Below are 20,597 nucleotides of genomic sequence, written 5' to 3'. Positions count from 1 at the left end.
TGAGGGATTCTGGTTAGTAGGGAGGTGATATCTGGTCCAGAGATGTAGATCTGTGTGTCGTCAGCATAGAGATGATACTGAAAGCCGTGAGATTCTATGAGCTGTCCCAGGCCAAAGGTGTAAATGGAGAAGAGCAGGGGTCCTAGAACTGAACCTTGCGGAACTCCGACAGATAGGGGGCGAGGTGAGGAGGTGGTGTGTGAGTGGGAGACGCTGAATGTACGGTCAGTTAGGTATGATGAGATCCAGGATAGGGCCAATTCTGTGATGCCAAGGGATGAGAGGGTCTGCAGCAGCAGAGAATGGTCCACTGTGTCAAAGGCAGAGGACAGGTCCAGGAGGAGGAGGACAGAGTAGTGTCGCTTGCTCTTGGCGGTTAATAGGTCATTGGTGACCTTAGTTAGGGCAGTTTCAGTGGAGTGGTGTGACCGGAAGCCTGATTGAAAGCGGTCGAAGAAGGAGCAGGAAGATAGATGGGAGGACAGTTCAATATGGACATGTTGTTCCAGTAGTTTTGAGGCAAAGGGGAGAAGTGATATAGGGCGATAGCTAGATACAGAGGATGGGTCAAGAGAGGGCTTTTTGAGGATAGGTGTGATTGTGGCATGTTTAAAGCTTGAGTTGCTAGTGATAGGTTAAAGAGATGGGTTAGGGTTGGGATGAAGACTGTGGTGAGGTTTGGGATGAAGTGGGATGGGAGTGGGTCAAGTGCACAGGTGGTGAGATGTGATCTTGAGAGTAGAGTGGAGAGTCCGTCTTCTGTAATGGTGGAGAAGTTGGTTTTGGAGGTGGAGGGCTGGGTAGTTGGGAGGAAGGGTTCTGGGGGTTGTTTACTAAAATTGTCTCTGATGTTCTCAATTTTCTGCTTGAAAAATGAGGCGAAGTCTTCAGCTGAGATGAGTGGGGAGGGAGGAGGTGCTGGGGGACGGAGGAGAGAGTTGAAGGTGTTGAATAACTGTTTGGGGTTGTGAGACAGGGAGGATATGAGAGATGAGAAGTAGGTTTGTTTTGCTGTGGCGAGCATGGTTTTGAAAGCAGTGAGGGACTGTTTGAATGCGATGAAGTGCTCGATGGAGTGGGATCTTTTCCATCTGCGCTCAGCAGCTCTGGAAGCTCGCCTCAGTTCTTTTGTCATGCTGGTGTGCCAGGGTTGTCTGTTGATTTTGCGAGCTTTGGTATGTGTGAGAGGGGCAAGAGATTCCAAAGCTGCAGCTATTGTGGTGTTATATAGAGCGGCAGCATCATCCGCATTGTGTAGGGAGCTTATGTCTGTGAGAGGGAGGAGGGATTCAGAGAGTGAGTGAAGATCAAGGTGTTTAAGATTTCTGCGAGGGTGTGAGAGTTTGTGGGGTGGGGGTTGTAGACAAGGAGTGGAAAGGGAAGAGAATGTAAGTAGGTTGTGGTCAGAAAGAGGAAGAGGTGAGTTTGAGAGGTTAGATAGGGAGCAGAGGCGGGTGAGAATGAGGTCCAGTGTGTGACCATCTTTGTGGGTGGCTGTAGAAGACCATTGAGTGAGGCCAAAGGAGGAAGTGAGAGATAGAAGTTTAGTGGCAGCTGAGAGGGAAGTGTCAATGGGGATGTTGAAGTCGCCCATGATGATAGTGGGGATGTCAGCGGCGAGGAAGTGGAGTAGCCAGGTGGTGAAGTGGTCGAAGAAGGTGGTGGCTGGCCCTGGGGGACGGTAGATGACAGCCAGTTGGAGGTTGGAGGGGGAGTAGATGCGCACAGAGTGCACCTCAAAGGAAGGGAGGATAACAGAGGGTGGCAGTGGGATTGGGGTGAAGGAGCAGTTATCTGACAGGAGAAAACCAACTCCTCCGCCATGCTTGCTGCTGGGGCGGGGTGTGTGAGAAAGGTGGAAGCCACCGTAAGAGAGTGCCGCAGGGGAGGCTGTGTCAGAAGGGGTGAGCCAGGTTTCAGTGATGCCGAGGAAGGAGAGTTTGTTATTGATAAAGAGGTCATGGATAAATGGAAGTTTATTGCAGAAAGAGCGTGCGTTCCATAGTGCTCCAGATAGGGAAATTGGGGGAGCGGGGGCAGGATGAATGGGTATGAGGTTACTGTGGTTGCGAGGACGTGTAGAGGATCGTGGCAGGGGATTAGAAATGAATGTGGGGATGTGAGGAGGAGGGCCAGGATTTGGGGATATGTCGCCAGCAATGAGGAGCAGCAGACAGAGCGTTAGAAAGTGTGAGCTGGATAGGTCATGATGTGGCCGTGTGTGCCTGGCGAGAAAGGATTGTATGTGGAGGAATAGTTCTATGGAGGAGGTGAGATGACTGGGGAGGATGGAGGGAGAAATGACTAGTTCTTTACTGGGTGGAGGGACTACAGGAGATAGGAAGAAATAGAGTAGTATGGGGTGAATGTGAAAAGAAACCGAAACATTATAGTGGTTTTCTATTCCTTTACCTTCCAGTCAATTCCAGTCCAATTCTAGTCTAATTCATAGCAATTAAAAAATTGATTGGGTTTTGATTAGGGTTATGGTTAGGGTTGACATTAGGGTTGTTTTGGGGTAAGGGTTGTGATTATGGTTAGGGTTAGTGATTAGGATTATGGATCAGGTTGGGATTAGGGTTAGGGGTTGGAGCTAGAATTGGGGGGTTTCCACTGTTTAGGTACATCAGGGGGTCTCCAAACACGACAGCCAATTTTGCGCTCAAAAAGTCAAATGGTGCTCCCTCCCTTCTGAGCTCTGCCGTGCGCCCAAACAGTGGGTTACCCCCACATATGGGGCATCAGCGTACTCGGGATAAATTGGACAACAACTTCTGGGGTCCAATTTCTCTTGTTACCCTTGTGAAAATAAAAACTTGGGGGCTACAAAATCTTTTTTGTGAAAAAAAAAAATATTTTTTATTTTCACGACTCTGCATTCTAAACTTCTGTGAAGCACTTGGGCATTCAAAGTTCTCACCACACATCTAGATAAGTTCCTTGGGGGGTCTAGTTTCCAAAATGGGGTCACTTGTGGAGGGTTTCTACTGGTTAGGTACATCAGGGGCTCTGCAAATGCAACATAATACCCGCAGACCATTCTATCAAAGTCTGCATTCCAAAACGGCGCTCCTTCCTTCCGAGCTCTGCCGTGCGCCCAAACAGTGGTTTACCCCCACATATGGGGTACCAGCATACTCAAGACAAATTGGACAACAACTTTTGGGGTCCAATTTCTCTTGTTACCCTTGTAAAAATAAAAACTTGGGGGCTACAATATCTTTTTTGTGGAAAAAAAAAATATTTTTTATTTTCACGGCTCTGCATTATAAACTTCTGTGAAGCACTTGGGCATTCAAGGTTCTCACCACACATCTAGATAAGTTCCATGGGGGGTCTAGTTTCCAAAATGGGGTCACTTGTGGGGGATTTCTACTGTTTAGGCACATCAGGGGCTCTCCAAACGCGACATGGCGTCCGATCTCAATTCCAGCCAATTCTACATTGAAAAAGTAAAACGGCACTCCTTCTCTTCCAAGCTCTGCGGTGCGCCCTAACAGTGGTTTACCCCCACATATTGGGTATCAGCGTACTCAGGAGAAATTGCACAACAACTTTTGTGGTCTAATTTCTCCTGTTACCCTTGTGAAAATAAAAATTTGTGGGCAAAAAGATCATTTTTGTAGAAAAAATGCGATTTTTTTTTTTTCACGGCTCTACGTTATAAACTTCTGTGAAGCACATGGGGGTTCAAAGTGCTCGCCACACATCTAGATAAGTTCCTTAAGGGGTCTAGTTTCCAAAATGGTGTCACTTGTGGGGGGTTTCCACTGTTTAGGCACATCAGGGGCTCTCCAAACGCGACATGGCGTCCAATCTCAATTCCAGCCAATTCTACATTGAAAAAGTAAAACGGCGCTCCTTCACTTCCAAGCTCTGCGGTGCGCCCAAACAGTGGTTTACCCTCACATATGGGGTATCGACGTATTCAGGAGAAATCGCACAACAACTTTTGTGGTCTAATTTCTCCTGTTACCCTTGTGAAAATAAGAATTTGTGGGCAAAAAGATCATTTTTGTGTAAACAAAAGCGATTTTTTTTATTTTCACGGCTCTACGTTATAAACTTCTGTGAAGCACTTGGGGGTTCAAAGTGCTCGCCACACATCTAGATAAGTTCCTTAAGGGGTCTAGTTTCCAAAATGGTGTCACTTGTGGGGGGTTTCCACTGTTTAGGCACATCAGGGGCTCTCTAAACGTGACATGGCGTCCGATCTCAATTCCAGCCAATTCTGCATTGAAAAAGTCAAACGGCGCTCCTTCACTTCTAAGTTCTGCGGTGCGCCCTAACAGTGGTTTACCCCCACATATGGGGTATTGGCGTATTCAGGAGAAATTGCATAACAAAATTTATGGTTACATTTCTGTTTTTACACTTGTGAAAATAAAAAAAAGGTTCTGAATTAAGATGTTTGCAAAAAAAAGTTAAATGTTCATTTTTTCCTTCCACATTGTTTCAGTTCCTGTGAAGCACGTAAAGGGTTAATAAACTTCTTGAATGTGGTTTTGAGAACCTTGAAGGGTGTAGTTTTTAGAATGGTGTCACACTTCATTATTTTCTATCATATAGACCCCTCAAAATGACTTCAAATATGATGTGGTCCCTAAAAAAAAATGGTGTTGTAAAAATGAGAAATTGCTGGTCAACTTTTAACCCTTATAACTCCCTAACTAAAAAAAAAATTTTGTTTCCAAAATTGTGCTGATGTAAAGTAGACATGTGGGAAATGTTATTTATTAACTATTTTTCGTGACATATCTCTCTGATTTAAGGGCATAAAAATACAAAGTTTGAAAATTGCAAAATTTTAAAAATTTTCGCCATATTTCCGTTTTTTTCATAAATAATCGCAAGTAATATCGAAGAAATGTTACCACTAACATGAAGTACAATATGTCACGAAAAAACAATCTCAGGATCAGCGGGATCCGTTGAAGCGTTCCAGAGTTATAACCTCATAAAGTGACAGTGGTCAGAATTGCAAAAATTGGCTCGGTCATTAAGTACCAAATTGGCTCTGTCACTAAGGGGTTAAACCAACAAAGGACAAGCTCTGGCAAGTGGGAGCTCTGCTGACCGCAACCCCTAATCCTATAACACACACTAGAAATAGCCGTGGAGCGTTCCTGACTCTCCCTAGACGCCTCTTCACAGCCTAAGAGCTAACTAGCCCTAGAGATAGAAAATAAAGCCTACCTTGCCTCAGAGAAATTCCCCAAAGAAAAAGGCAGCCCCCCACATATATTGACTGTGAGTTAAGATGAAAGTCACAAACACAGAAATGAAACAGGTTTAAGCAAAGGGAGGCCAGACTTACTAAACAGACAGAGGATAGGAAAGGTAACTTTGCGGTCAGCACAAAAAACTACAAAAAGACCACGCAGAGTGTGCAAAAAGACCTCCGCACCGACTCACGGTGCGGAGGTGCCACTCTGCATCCCAGAGCTTCCAGCTAGCAAAGCAAAATCATGATAGCAAGCTGGACAAGAAAACAAAGAACAAATAATTAACTAGCAGGGACTTAGCTTCTGCTGGAGTAGACAGGACACCCGAGAGATCCAAGAGCGAACTGAACCAGTACAAGAACATTGACAGCTGGCATGGAGTAACGATCTGAGTAGAGTTAAATAGAGCAGCCAGCCAAAGCATAAACTACGTCACCTGTGGAAGGAACCTCAGAAGCAGCAGCTCCACTCACAGCCACCAGAGGGAGTCCATGGACAGAACTCGCCGAAGTACCATTCATGACCACATGAGGGAGTTCGATAACAGAATTCACAACAGTACCCCCCCTTGAGGAGGGGTCACCGAACCCTCACCAGAGCCCCCAGGCCGATTAGGACGAGCCAAATGAAAGGCACGAACTAGATCGGCAGCGTGAACATCAGAGACAAAAACCCAGAAATTATCTTCCTGACCATAACCCTTCCACTTGACCAGGTACTAGAGTTTCCATCTCGAAATACAAGAATCCAAAATCTTTTCCACCACATACTCCAACTCCCCCTCGACCAACACCGGGGCAGGAGGATCAACGGAGGGAACCATAGGCGCCACGTATCTCCGCAATAACGACCTATGGAACACATTATGGATGGCAAAAGAAGCTGGAAGGGCCAAACGAAATGACACAGGGTTGAGAACTTCAGAAATCTTATACGGACCAATGAAACGAGGCTTAAACTTAGGAGAGGAAACCTTCATAGGAACATAACAAGACGACAACCAAACCAAATCCCCAGCACGAAGTCGGGGACCAACACAGCGCCGGCGGTTAGCAAAACGTTGAGCCTTCTCCTGGGACAATGTCAAATTGTCCACCACATGAGTCCAAATCTGCTGCAACCTGTCCACCACAGTATCCACACCAGGACAGTCCGAAGGCTCAACCTGCCCTGAAGAGAAACGAGGATGAAAACCAGAATTACAGAAAAACGGCGAAACCAAAGTAGCCAAGCTGGCCCGATTATTAAGGGCGAACTCAGCCAAAGGCAAGAAGGACACCCAATCATCCTGATCAGCAGAAACAAAGCATCTCAGATATGTCTCCAAAGTCTGATTAGTTCGTTCGGTTTGGCCATTTGTCTGAGGATGGAAAGCCGAAGAAAAAGACAAATCAATGCCCATCTTAGCACAAAAGGACCGCCAAAACCTCGAAACAAACTGGGAACCTCTGTCCGAGACGATGTTCTCCGGAATGCCATGCAAAGGAACCACATACTGGAAAAACAATGGCACCAAATCAGAGGAGGAAGGCAACTTAGACAAGGGTACCAAATGGACCATCTTAGAGAAGCGATCACAAACCACCCAAATGACCGACATCCTTTGAGAGACAGGGAGATCTGAAATAAAATCCATGGAAATATGCGTCCAGGGCCTCTTCGGGACCGGCAAGGGCAAAAGCAACCCACTGGCACGAGAACAGCAGGGCTTAGCCCGAGCACAAGTCCCACAGGACTGCACAAAAGAACGCACATCCCGTGACAAAGAAGGCCACCAAAAGGATCTAGCCACCAAATCTCTGGTACCAAAGATTCCAGGATGACCAGCCAACACCGAACAATGAACCTCAGAAATAACTCTACTAGTCCATCTATCAGGGACAAACAGTTTCTCCGCTGGACAACGGTCAGGTCTCTCAGCCTGAAACTTCTGCAGCACCCGCCGCAAATCAGGGGAGATGGCAGACAAAATTACCCCCTCTTTGAGAATACCCGCCGGCTCAGGAACACCCGGAGAGTCAAGCACAAAACTCCTTGACAGGGCATCAGCCTTCTCATTCTTAGAGCCCGGAAGGTACGAAACCACAAAATTAAAACGGGAGAAAAACAGCGACCATCGAGCCTGTCTAGGATTCAACCGTTTGGCAGACTCGAGATAAGTCAAATTCTTGTGATCCGTCAAAACCACCACGCGATGCTTGGCTCCTTCAAGCCAATGTCGTCACTCCTCGAATGTCCACTTCATGGCCAACAACTCTCGATTGCCAACATCATAATTGCGCTCAGCATGCGAGAACTTTCTAGAAAAGAAGGCACATGGTTTCATCACCGAGCCATCAAAACTTCTTTACGACAAAACAGCCCCTGCTCCAATCTCAGAAGCATCAACCTCGACCTGAAACAGGAGTGAAACATCTAGCTGGCACAACACAGGGGCAGAAGAAAAACGACGCTTCAACTCCAGAAAAGCCTCTACAGCTGCAGAGGACCAATTGACCACATCAGCACCTTTCGTGGTCAAATCAGTCAACGGTTTAGCCACACTAGAAAAATTAGCGATGAAGCGACGTTAAAAATTAGCAAAGCCCAGGAACTTCTGCAGGCTCTTCACAGATGTCGGCTGAGTCCAATCATAAATGGCCTGAACTTTAACATGGTCCATCTCGATAGTAGAAGGAGAAAAAATGAAACCCAAAAATGAAACCTTCTGAACTCCGAAGAGACATTTAGACCCCTTCAAAAACAAGGAATTTGCGCGAAGGACCTGGAACACCATTCTGACCTGCTTTACATGAGACTCCCAATCATCCGAAAAGACCAAAATATCATCCAAATATACAATCATGAATCTATCCAGGTACTCTCGGAAGATGTCATGCATGTCATGCCTTCCTCTGGATCAACATGTTAGGGCATGTTAGGTTAGGCTATGGGTTGAACTAGATTGACATATAGTCTTCCTTCAACCTTAATAACTATGTAACTATGTAACTATAAAGGACTGAAATACAGATGGAGCATTAGAAAGCCCGAATGGCATAACCAGGTACTCAAAATGGCCCTTGGGCGTATTAAATGCTGTTTTCCATTCATTGCCCTGTTTAATACGCACAAGATTATACGCCCCTCGAAGATCTATGTTGGTGAACCAACTAGCCCCCTTAATCCGAGCAAACAAATCAGACAGCAGCGGCAAAGGGTACTGAAATTTGACTGTGATCTTATTAAGAAGGCGGTAATCAATACAAGGTCTCAAAGAACCATCCTTCTTGGCCACAAAAAAGAACCCTGCTCCCAATGGTGATGACGACGGGCGAATAAGACCTTTCTCCAAGGATTCCTTTATATAACTCCGCATAGCGGCGTGCTCTGGCACAGATAAATTGAACAGTCGGCCCTTAGGAAACTTACTACCAGGAATCAAATTAATAGCACAATTGCAATCCCTATGAGGAGGTAGGGCACTGGATTTGGGCTCATCAAATACATCCCGGTAATCCGACAAAAATTCAGGGACTTCAGAAGGAGTGGAAGGCGAAATTTACAGCAATGGAACATCACCATGTACCCCTTGACAACCCCAGCTGGACACAGACATAGATTTCCAATCCAATACTGGATTATGGACCTGTAGCCATGGCAACCCCAAAACGACCACATCATGCAGATTATGCAACACCAAAAAGCGAATATCCTCCTGATGTGCAGGAGCCATGCACATGGTCAATTGAGTCCAGTACTGAGGCTTATTCTTGGCCAAAGGCGTAGCATCAATTCCTCTCAATGGAATAGGATACTGCAAGGGCTCCAAGAAAAAACCACAGCGCCTGGCAAACTCCAAGTCCATCAAATTCAGGGCAGCGCCTGAATCCACAAATGCCATAACAGAATAGGACGACAAAGAGCAAATCAGAGTAACGGACAAAAGAAATTTAGATTGTACCGTACCAATGGTGGCAGACCTAGCGAACCGCTTAGTGCGCTTAGGACAATCGGAGATAGCATGAGTGGAGTCACTACAGTAAAAACAGCCCATTCTGACGTCTGTGTTCTTGCCGCTCAGCTCTGGTCAAAGTCCTATCACATTGCATAGGCTCAGGCCTATGCACAGAGAATACCGCCAAATGGTGCACAGCTTTGCGCTCCCGTAAGCGCCGATTGATCTGAATGGCCAAGGACATAGACTGATTCAGACCAGCAGGCGTGGGAAATCCCACCATGACATCCTTAAGGGTTTCAGAAAGACCCTTTCTGAAAATTGCCGCCAGGGCACACTCATTCCACTGAGTAAGCACAGACCACTTTCTAAACTTCTGACAATATACCTCCGCTTCATCCTGACCCTGACACAAAGCCAGCAAGATTTTCTCCGCCTGATCCACTGAATTTGGTTCATCATAAAGCAATCCAAGCGCCAGAAAAAACGCATTTACATCACGCAATGCAGGATCTCCTGGTGCAAGGGAAAATGCCCAGTCTTGAGGGTCACCACGCAACAAAGAAATAATGATTTTTACTTGTTGAATGGGGTCACCAGAGGAGCGGGGTTTCAAAGCAAGAAACAGTTTACAATTATTTTTGAAATTCAGGAACTTAGATCTATCCCCAGAAAACAAATCAGGAATTGGAATTCTAGGCTCTAACATCGGATTCTGAACCACAAAATCTTGAATATTTTGTACCCTTGCAGTGAGATGATCCACACAAGAGGACAGACCTTGAATGTCCATATCTACACCTGTGTCCTGAACCACCCAGAGGTTAAGGGGAAAAGAAAGACAAAACACACTGCAGAGAAAAAAAAAATGGTCTCACAACTTCTCTTATCCCTCTATTGAGATGCATTAATACTTTGACGCCAGCTGTACTGTTATGACCTGGTGGTTAGGAGCACCCGAAAAGACCTGATGTTTAAACCAACAAAGGACAATCTCTGGGAAGTGGGAGCTCTGCTGACCGCAACCCCTAATCCTATCACACACACTAGAAATAGCCGTGGAGCGTTCCTGACTCTCCCTAGACGCCTCTTCACAGCCTAAGAGCTAACTAGCCCTAGAGATAGAAAATAAAGCCTACCTTGCCTCAGAGAAATTCCCCAAAGAAAAAGGCAGCCCCCCACATATATTGACTGTGAGTTAAGATGAAAGTCACAAACACAGAAATGAAACAGGTTTAAGCAAAGGGAGGCCAGACTTACTAAACAGACAGAGGATAGGAAAGGTAACTTTGCGGTCAGCACAAAAAACTACAAAAAGACCACGCAGAGTGTGCAAAAAGACCTCCGCACAGACTCACGGTGCAGAGGTGCCACTCTGCATCCCAGAGCTTCCAGCTAGCAAAGCAAAATCATGATAGCGCGCTGGACAAGAAAACAAAGAACAAATAATAAACTAACAGGGAATTAGCTTCTGCTGGAGTAGACAGGACACCCGACAGATCCAAGAGCGAACTGAACCAGTACAAGAACATTGACAGCTGGCATGGAGTAACGATCTGAGTGGAGTAAAATAGAGCAGCCAGCCAAAGCATAAACTACGTCACCTGTGGAAGGAACCTCAGAAGCAGCAGCTCCACTCACAGCCACCAGAGGGAGTCCATGGACAGAACTCGCCGAAGTACCATTCATGACCACAGGAGGGAGTTCGATAACAGAATTCACAACAGGGGCCACAATGTACGGAGCATCTCATGGGGCCACAATGTATGGAGCATCTCATGGGGTCATAATGTATGGAGCATCTCATGGGGCCATAATGTATGGAGCATCTCATGGGGCCATAATGTATGGAGCATCGTATAGGGCATAATGTGTGGAGCATCTCATGGGGCATAATTTATGGAGCATCTTATGGGGCCATAATGTGTGGAGCATTTCATGGGGCATAATGTATGGAGCATCTTATGGGGCCATAATGTATGGAGCATCTTATGGGGCATAATGTGTGGAGCATCTCATGGGGCATAGTTTATGGAGCATCTTATGGGGCCATAATGTATGGAGCATCTTATGGGGCATAATGTATGGAGCATCTTATGAGGCCATAATGTATGGAGTATCTTATGGGGCCATAATGTATGGAGCATCTTATGGGGAATAATGTGTGGAGTATCTCATGGGGCATAATGTGTCGAGTATATCATGGGGCATAATGTGTGGAGCATCTTATTGGGCCATAATGTATGGAGCATCGTATAGGGCATAATGTGTGGAGCATCTCATGAGGCATAATGTATGGAGCATCTTATGGGGCATAATGTGTGGAGTATCTCATGGGGCATAATGTGTGGAGCATCTTATGGGGCATAATGTGTGGAACATCTTATTGGGCCATAATGTGTGGAGTATCTTATGGGGCCATCAACCTTTATGCAGCATTGTATGGGGCAAATGTTTCTATGGAACATCTTATGGGGCTATTATTAACCTTTGTGCAGCATTATATGGGGTATATTTTAATATGAAGCGTTATATGGGGCGTATTTTGTATGTAGCAACTTATGGGGCCCATCATGAACTGTATGGAGCATTATATGGGGCTCCTGATTCAATATGGATATTCAAAAACACTTAACCTACTGATGTCTCAATTAATTTTACTTTTATTGGTATCTATTTTTATTTTTGACATTTACCAGTAGCTGCTGCATTTTCCACCCTAGGCTTACACTCGACTTAATAAGTTTTCCCACTTTTTGTGGCAAAATTAGGTGGTCGGCTTATACTCGGGTCGGCTTATACTCGAGTATATACGATAATTTAATTTCTAAGTACAATTACCTTAGTGTCAGAAGTAGCTCCTCAGCAAAATACTTCTTCACATGGTGGCATCTTGGTAAATTATTCCCGGCCTCAGGACCCCCAAAGGATGGGCAAATGTAGATATGCTCATCCGACATTCGTGTCTCATCCTATAGTCTATTAAAGTGACATTTTGAAGCCCTTTTTGTCGATAGTAGATGCATCCAGTATCGACGCCACCTCCTCTGACCAGCTACAATTGGGTAGGGCTCGCTCCGTAGTGTTAAAGGTAAGGTTGAAGGTCATGTTGTTGCCAAAAAATACCCCCAAACCAGCTTACAGAGCTATTATGAGGGAATATCTATAATATAAGGCTGGGAGCATCACTCTGTCCGAAGCCTTTATAGACTGCGCAAGCGCAAGCGCCGGCGCAGTCTGGACCCCACAGAGTGACGCTCCCAGGAGGTCGTGGTATGCGTAAGCACTGAACGCACACCGCGATCTCCAACGGATAGCAGGGACGTGCCAAGAGGGTGATTATGAGCTATATTCACCTGTCTGTCCCGTTCCAGCGCTGCCCGCCGATCTCTCCCTCCGGGTCCTCTGCCTGTGATGTTCACAGTTCAGAGGGCGCGATGATGCGCTTAATGCGCGCCGCCCTCTGACTGAACAGTCACAGCTAGAGGAGCCGGAAGAAGCGGCGGGCAGCGCTGGAACAGGACAGACAGGTGAATATAGCAAGTGTCGGGGGCCTGAGCTAGCGGCGATACCGGCACCTGACCCCCACAGTGCGCCGGTGTCCCCGCCTGCTCAGGCCCCCCGCACTCGGCACCCAGCGACGATAGGTGAGTATGTTATTTTTTTTTATATATATCACAGCAGCATACGGGGCATATACTATGGAGCATCTTATGGGGGCCATCAACATTTATGGAGCAGTATACGTGGCATATACTATGGAGCATCTTATGGGCGCCATAAACCTTTATGGAGCAGTGTATGGGGGCATATACTATGGAGCATCTTATGGGGGCCATAAACCTTTATGGAGCAGTGTATGGGGCATATAATATGGAGCATCTTATGGGGGCCATAAACCTTTATGGAGCAGTGTACGGGGGCATATACTATGGAGCATCTTATGGGGGCCATCAACCATAATGGAGCAGTGTACGGGGGCATATACTATGGAGCATCTTATGGGGCCCATCAACCATAATGGAGCAGTGTACGGGGCATATACTATGGACCATCTTATGGGGCCATAAACCTTTATGGAGCAGTGTACGGGGCATATAATATGGAGCATCTTATGGGGCCATAAACCTTTATGGAGCAGTGTATGGGGGCATATACTATGGAGCATCTTATGGGGGCGATCAACCATAATGGAGCAGTGTACGGGGCATATACTATGGAGCATCTTATGGGGCCATAAACCTTTATGGAGCAGTGTACAGGGCATATACTATGGAGCATCTTATGGGGGCCATAAATCTTTATGGAGCAGTGTACGGGGCATATAATATGGAGCATCTTATGGAGGCCATAAACCTTTATGGAGCAGTGTACGGGGGCATATACTATGGAGCATCTTATGGGGGCCATCAACCATAATGGAGCAGTGTATAGGGGCATATAATATGAAGTATCTTATGGGGGCTATAAACCTTTATAGAGCAGTGTACGGGGCATATACTATGGAGCATCTTATGGGGGCCATAAACCTTTATGGAGCAGCCTATGGGGCATATGGATGGGAGCAGCAAATTACAGAACGGTGGCGCAGGATGGGAGCAGCACATGACAGAATAGGGCAGCACATGACAGAATGGGGGTGCAGGATGGCAGCAGCACATGACAGAACGGGGGTGCAGGATAGAAGTAGCACATGACAGAACAGGGGCGCAGGATGGGTGCAGCACATGACAGAATGGGGGCGCAGGATGGCAGCAGCAAATGACAGAACGGGGGCGCAGGATGGCAGCAGCACATGACAGAACGGGGGCGCAGGATGGGAGCAGCACATGACAGGATGGGGGCGCAGGATGGGAGCAGCAAATGACAGAATGGAGGTGCAGGATGGGAGCAGCACATGACAGAATGGGGGCGCAGGATGAGAGCAGCACATGACAGAATGGGGACGCAGGATGGAGCAGCACATGACAGGATGGGGGCGCAGGATGAGAGCAGCACATGACAGAATGGGGACGCAGGATGGAGCAGCACATGACAGGATGGGGGCGCAGGATGGGAGCAGCACATGACAGAATGGGGGCGCAGGATGAGAGCAGCACATGACAGAATGGGGGCGCAGGATGGGAGCAGCACATGACAGAATGGGGACGCAGGATGGAGCAGCACATGACAGGATGGGGGCGCAGGATGGAGCAGCTCATGACAGGATGGGGGCGCAGGATGGAGCAGCACATGACAGAATGGGGACGCAGGATGGAGCAGCACATACCAGGATGGAGACCATATACCAATATAAATGCTCGCCACCCGGGCGTAGAACGGGTTCAATAGCTAGTCATAATTTATTTAAACAGGCTGCTTATCACCCGATGAATGAGCAACATGCTCATTCATTGAGTGAAATGTGCAGCACAAAAAATCATCGTTCTCAGCAGTGCATCAACCTGTGTAAACAAAACTTACACTGCCAAGAACTATGGCAGCCTATGTGCACTGAACGATCAAATATAGTGCCATTGCTTAATTTGGTATGCCTGTGTAAACAGGCACTTAAACCATCTGTGGTAGTTTCTTACAGCTGGACGGTACATGTAAATGAACCTTTAAAGTGTAAAAAAATATATATCAGAAGCGAACAATGGGGAATATAAGTATTTGATACACTGCTGAAGTGTACCTACGATAAAAATTACAGACCTAGCTATTCTTTGTAGGTGGGAAAATTTGCTAAATTGTCCGTGTATCAAATACTTGTATTTTCCCCACTGTATGTACATTGGGGGGCATTACTTACTAATAAGTAAGCCATAATTATAACTTTATAAAATATTGACCCAGCTTCCATAAACCGAGAACAAAGGGAGAAACAAAGCCAGATTTAAAGACGGTAATAACTTGTACAAATTAGAATATTGCATTTTTTAGGCGTCTGAGCCATAACGAGATAATGAATATGGAGATTTTATTTATTCTCATTTGTCACCTCTCATTATATCCAAGTAATCTTTTCTCTTAAACGGTGCCTTTTGAAATATGTTTCTTTTTTCTCCGCATTGCCTTTCACCCTCCTTTATTATTGCCTCCTTTCTCTGCTCTAATAATTACCCCCTCTTAGGCTGTGCTTCCAATACAATATGATGAGTCTTCACTATTAAACAATACACGCAGCTTCTGGCACTGCTCCCACTATCAAATCAGCAAATGCTGAGATGAGCGTGCGAGGAGGGGGCTGTTTAACTGTTTGTGCATAATGGGCACCCTGGGCATTGATTGTATCTTGTACGACAGGCATTGTTTGCTGTATCGACAGGAAGCGTTCAAAAATACAATACAATTACCGTAATCAGATCTATTCGAAAAAGCTGATTTATCATCAGATTTGCACTTAAGCTTGTATCTGTCAATGTGGTAGCGGAGGGCATTATCGGGTATAAATTGTGCCATATTTCATAGACTTTAATTCCCTCTTATGGGGATTTCTGAGTCTCGGTAAGCATCAGGATGCTGCCTTTCTCTAAAATAATCCCCGCAGTTCTAGGATGTCATGGTTTGTTCTATTCATCTGGGACTTTATCTGTCACTAAGGGGCTCAATGCTATCAGCTTCACCTATCGCTGCCTATAAAAACTGAAGGTTTATTTCAAAACCAGGAATTATCATAACTTAGTAACAGTATTTAGAGCTGGTGCTGAGATCAGTGGAGACCATTGCTCAGTCCTACACAGTATAAACAACATAAGCAGAAGCAGCCACAGACACATTGTGTGTGCATATCTATATATATAATTGTCTAAGGGTTTTTCCGTCTGTCTGTCTGTCTGTCCTGGAAATCCCGCGTCTCTGATTGGTCGAGGCCACCAGGCCTCGACCAATCAGCGACGGGCACAGCGACGATGATGTCATAAAGGACGTAGACATCCCGCGTCTCTGATTGGTCGAGGCCGCCAGGCCTCGACCAATCAGTGATGGGCACAGCGACGATGATGTCATAAAGGACGTAGAAATCCCACGTTTCTGATTCAGCGACGGGCACAGAATCGACTTAGATGTCATAATGGTTGCCATGGCGACGATGATGTCATAAAGGTTGCCTCGACCAATCAGCGACGGGCACAGTCTGCCGCGAATTCTGGAATCATCATTGTCCATATACTACGGGGATATGCATATTCTAGAATACCCGATGCGTTAGAATCGGGCCACAATCTAATATATATATATATATATATATATATATATATATACTGTGTATATATATATATATACATCTATATATATAATTGTCTAAGGGTTTTTCCGTCTGTCTGTCTGTCTGTCTTTCTGTCTGTCTGTCTGTCTGTCTGTCTGATTGGTCGAGGCAGCCGCCCGGCCTCGACCAATCAGCGACGGGCACAGCGACGATGATGTCATAAAGGACGTAGACATCCCGCGTCTCTGATTGGTCGAGGCCGCCAGACCTCGACCAATCAGCAACGATCACAGTATCGACGTAGATGTCATAATGGTTGCCATGGCGACGATGATGTCATAAAGGTTGCCTCGACCAATCAGCGACGGGCACAATCTGCCGCGAATTCTGGAATCATCATTGTCCATATACTACGGGGACATGCATATTCTAAAATACCCGACGCGTTAGAATCGGGCCACAATCTAGTATATATATAATTGTCTAAGGGTTTTTCTGTCTGTCTGTCTGTCTGTCCTGGAAATCCCGCGTCTCTGATCAGCGACGGGCACAGCATGGCGACGATAATGTCATAAAGGTTGCCTCGACCAACCAGCGACGGGCACAGTCTGCTGCGAATTCGCCTCGATCAATCAGCCACAGGCACAGTATCGACGTAGATGTCATAATGGTTGCCATGGCGATGATGATGTCATAAAGGTTGCCTCGACCAATCAGCGACGGGCACAGTCTGCCGCGAATTCTGGAATCATCATTGTCCATATACTACGGGGACATGCATATTCTAGAATACCCGATGCGTTAGAATCGGGCCACAATCTAGTATATATATACACACTCATATTTCAGAGTGAGGAGACTTATAAGCTAAGTATGCTTCTCTGGGAAGAAACAGTTAACAATTTGCATATTTTTCTATGTATAAGGAAATATATACACTGCTCAAAAAAATAAAGAGCACACTTTACACAATGAAACTCCAAATCAATCACACTTCTGTGAAATCAATCTGTCCAGTTATGAAGCAGCACTGATTGTGAATCAATTTCTCCTGCTGTTGTGCAAATAGAACAGACAACAGATAGAAATGATAGGCAATTAGCAAGATACCCCCTATAATGGAGTGGTACTGCAGGGGGTGACCACAGACCATTTCTCTGTTCTCATCCCATTTGGCTGTTGTGTTAGTCACTTTAGCATTTTGTCATTGCTCTCACCCCTAGAGGTACATGAGGCAGTGTCTGCAACCTACATAAGTTAACAAAAAACATTAACCTTACTAGCTGTAAATTGCTGCAAAAAGAACAGCCGCACTTCCCCAACCCCTACACTGTTTTGCATGAGCTTCTTCCAGGGTGTGTCAAACCATTTTGCTTTTACTTGTAATTTGTTTACAACATGTTACAGTCTCTTTTGTGACCTTCAGTTGACCCAGCATTGTATCTTTTGTACCTACCTCCATTGGAGGTTTATTCCAATCCTATTGTCCTATTGTTTTTTTTTAAGTATCTACTACATAATTGTCTAAGGGTACCGTCACACAGTGAAATTTTGATCGCTACGACGGCACGATTCGTGACGTTCGAGCGATATATCCGTGACGTTCGAGCGATATCACAATGTCTGACACGCTCCTGCGATCAGGAACCCCGCTGAGAATCGTACGTCGTAGCAGATCGTTTGAAACTTTCTTTCGTCGTCTAGTGTCCCGCTGTGGCGGCATGATCGCATGGTGTAACATATATCGTATACGATGTGTGCATAGTAACCAACGGCTTCTACATCGCACATACGTCATGAAATTATCGCTCCAGCGTTGTACATTGCAAAGTGTGACAGCAGTCTACGATGCTGGAGCGATATTGTTACGACGCTGGAGCGTCACGGATCGTACCGTTGTAGCGATCAAAATTTCACTGTGTGACGGTACCCTTAAGGTACCTTCACACATAACGATATTGTTAACGATATCGTTGCTTTTTGTGACGTAGCAACAATATCGTTAATGAAATCGTTATGTGTGACAGTGACCAACGATCAGGCCCCTGCTGGGAGATCGTTGGTCGCTGAATAAAGTCCAGAACTTTATTTCGTCGCTGGACTCCCTCCTGACATCGCTGAATCGGCGTGTGTGACACCGATCCAGCGATGTCTTCACTGGTAACCAGGGTAAACATCGGGTAACTAAGCGCAGGGCCGCGCTTAGTAACCCGATGTTTACCCTGGTTACCATCCTAAAAGTAAAAAAAAACAAACAGTACATACTTACCTACAGCCGTCTGTCCTCCAGCGCTGTGCTCTGCTCTCCTCCTGCACTGGCTGTGAGCGTCTGTCAGCCGGAAAGCAGAGCGGTGACGTCACCGCTCTGCTTTCCGGCCGCTGTGCTCACAGACAGTACAGGAGGAGTGCAGAGCACAGCGCTGGAGGACAGACGGCTGTAGGTAAGTATGTACTGTTTGTTTTTTTTACTTTTAGGATGGTAACCAGGGTAAACATCGGGTTACTAAGCGCGGCCCTGCGCTTAGTTACCCGATGTTTACCCTGGTTACCGGCATTGTTGATCGCTGGAGAGCTGTCTGTGTGACAGCTCTTCAGCGACCAAACAGCGACGCTGCAGCGATCCGGATCGTTGTCGGTATCGCTGCAGCGTCGCTAAGTGTGACGGTACCTTAAGGGTCACTTCCGTCTTTCTGTCCTTCTGTCTGTCTGTCTTTCTTTCTGTCATGGATATTCATTGGTTGCGGCCTCTGTTTGTCATGGAATCCAAGTCGCTGCTTGGTCGTGGCAAAACGCCCACGACCATTGCCACGACCAATCAGCGACGGGTGCAGTCCGGCAGCAACATGGCCGCTCCTTCTTCCCCTCCAGTCAGCGCTCACACAGGGTTAATGGCAGCACTAATGGACCGCGTTATGCCACGGTGTAACGCACTCCATTAACGCTGCTATTAACCCTGTGTGACCAACTTTTTTACTATTGATGCTGCCTACGTAGCATCAATAGTAAAAAGATCTAATGTTAAAAATAATAAAAAAATAAAAAATCATCATATACTCACCTTCCGGCGCCTTTCCCGCTCCTCGTGACGCTCCGGTAACTGGTCCATGCATTGCGATATCGTGAGATGATGACGTAGCGGTCTCGCGAGACCGCTATGTCATCATCTCGCGAGACCGCAATGCACTCTTGAGACCGGAGTGCGCAAGGAGCGTCAGTAAACGCTTCCTGGATCCAGTGGCCAACGGAGGGTGAGTATATAACTATTTTTTATTTTAATTCTTTTTTTTAAACAGGGATATGATGCCCACATTGCTATATACTATGTGGGCTGTGCAATATACTGCACGAGCTGGGCAATATACTACGTGGGCTGTGCAATATACTACGCGGGCTGGGCAATATACTACGCGGGCTGTGCAATATACTACGTGACTGGGCAATATAGTGTTAGGGGTTGAGTTCCCGCTTCTGCACAGGAGGAATCTCGGGCCGTTTCTGCTGCGGTCTCCCATTCTTCTCCTGCCGCAGTGGAACCTGCTCAGCGCAGACGTCGGTCCTTGCATCTGGCTCAGTCTCACTCTGTGCTTAGGCTTGCTGATGCTATTCCAGCTTCTGCCTTTAAAGCCAGTGTTGGGCAGCAGCGAGCGGACGCTTTTGGGACTATGTCCTGCTTTTACCCTTCTGAGCATGCCCAGGGTGAGATCTCCTGTTGGAGATCGAGGGTCACATGCTCAGATGCTGCAGCGGTTCGCATTGGCCCTCCTGGAAGGTCCTGAAGGTGCTAACTTCTGTGGCAGATTCCCATTGGTCCTTTATTGGAAGGTCCTGAACGTGCTGCAGCTATATAAGCTTCGCATGATCGCACGGCCATGCGCTAGTGTACATTTGTATACGTGTGTTTGTTGTGAGTGCAAGTCGTTCATTAAATACCCCTACCTTATTGTATGACTGTTCGCATAAGGAGTATGGCTGCTACCTAGCGCCCGACTAACCACTCAACGTGTTACACACGAATCAGCGTCTATTGCTGTGACCGCCAGTGCGGCGCCACGCGCCAGTAGTGCGCTTCCTAACCCACGTCTGGGTGCTTGGTGGTGTCTGCCAGCACGGCACAGTTCGCACTTCGGTGCTCTAAAAATATTCCTATTGTTACTTAATACACCCAGTTGCGGTGTTGAGCGCTATTAGTCTAAACGGACTTCTACCCCGAGTCTTGGGACTGAGTTCGGTGACTCTTAGCTCGCGC

This window comes from Ranitomeya imitator, chromosome 2, assembly GCF_032444005.1.
Source record: "Ranitomeya imitator isolate aRanImi1 chromosome 2, aRanImi1.pri, whole genome shotgun sequence".
In the NCBI taxonomy this organism is placed as follows: domain Eukaryota; kingdom Metazoa; phylum Chordata; class Amphibia; order Anura; family Dendrobatidae; genus Ranitomeya; species Ranitomeya imitator.
The sequence above is the reverse complement of the archived record's forward strand: the minus strand, read 5'-3'. Positions refer to the sequence as shown.